Genomic DNA, 1,496 nt, shown 5'->3' with positions numbered 1-1,496 from the left:
AGGAAACCTCTGGCCCTGGGCCGCCAGCGCACCAGGGCAGGCACCAGTGATTTACTGATGCTCTGAACCTGACCCTGAGCCTTCCGGGAAGCATCTGTGGTTTCTCCTGTCACTGCCACAGAGAGCCTGGGACAAGCACTGCGCACTGCGGGCCAGCACAGGAAGCCCTGCAGTCTGTGTCACCTCCTGTCTCCCGGCAGACAGGAGCCTCTATGAGGTCAGCAGGGACAGGCTCCACTCAGGGCTCTTTTTTTGTTGTTGTTATTGTTGTTTTTCCTCTTGCAAAATGGAAATCGCTTTCTTTATTATACATATAAATGCAGACGTGTGGGGTTTTCCCGTTTTTAAAAAAATCGTTATGTAGAAGCAGGAAGGTTGAAAGAAAAAAGCCTCCTTACCTCTGATCCCATTTCCCAGAAAAACGCTCAGGCACGCTCAGCCCCACCCCAGAAATGAAGTTGAACTGTGCCTAGTGTGAAACTCGTGATGTTTGTAGTTTGTTTTGTTTGAAGAGATAGGTCTCACTTTGTAACCCAAAGTGGCTAGGAACTCATTATGTGGCCCCAGGCGACTTCAAATTTGCTAAGGGACTTCCAAATCCTAGGATTATAGACATAAACACCTCAGCTTTCGTTTTGTTTTGTTTTTGAGACAGGGTCTCCTGTGTCTTAGCCCTGCACTCACATCAGTCTTTCTGCATGTAATTTTCTAATTTATTATTACTATTATACCTATTTATTTTATTTTGAGATAGTGTTTCTCTGTGTAGCACTGGCTGTTCTAGAATTCACAGAGATCTGACTCCCTCTGCCTCCAGAGCACTGGGATTAAAGGCCCTGCTGGGCTCAAACTAGTTTTATTTTGTTTTGTTTTTAATGATTTTATTTAGTCTACGGCCATACCACCCTGAGCGCGCTCAATCTCGTCTGATCTCGGAAGCTATGCAGCGTTGGGCCTGGTTAGTCCGTGGATAGGAGACCTCCTGGGAATACCAGGTGCTGTAGGCTTTAAAAAAATATTTTATTTACTTTTATGTGTATGACTGTTTTGTCTGTGTGTGTATAAATTGCCTTGTGGGTGCTGGGAACTGAGCCTGGATCCCCTACAAGAGCAGCAAGTACTAAGCCATCTCTGCAGGGCTCAAACTAGTTTTAATTACTGCGTGGCTTTTCTTTTAAACTTTTTTTTTCTTTTAACTTTTGCTGATGTGTACTTCTTTAATCCCAGAGGCAGGAGAATCTGTGAGTCTAGGCCATGCAGGTTGCACAGACAGACCCTGTCTCAAAAATAAATAAAAGCCTTGAGGGGCAGCAGTGGTGCACACCTTTAATTCCAGCACTCAGGAGGCAGAGACAGGGGGATCTCTGAGTTCAAAACCAGTCTGGTTAAGAACTAGTTGACCAGGACAGCCAAGACTAACAGCGAATCCCTTTCTTAAAACACTGCAGAGACGCTGGGCGGTGGTGGCGCATGCCTGCAATCCCAGCACTCTGGGA

The 1,496-nt window shown here is 45.9% G+C and overlaps 1 pseudogene; it reads left to right on the top strand.

Moving 5' to 3' along the window:
* Positions 1–888: 888 nt before the first annotated feature.
* LOC127686584 (uncharacterized) lies at positions 889–1,007 on the top strand (annotated as a pseudogene).
* The last annotated feature ends 489 nt before the right edge of the window (positions 1,008–1,496 follow it).

Source organism: Apodemus sylvaticus, chromosome 5 (assembly GCF_947179515.1).
Source record: "Apodemus sylvaticus chromosome 5, mApoSyl1.1, whole genome shotgun sequence".
In the NCBI taxonomy this organism is placed as follows: Eukaryota; Metazoa; Chordata; class Mammalia; order Rodentia; family Muridae; genus Apodemus; species Apodemus sylvaticus.
Note: the sequence above shows the minus strand (reverse complement) of the source record. Positions and strands in the feature narration are given on the sequence as shown.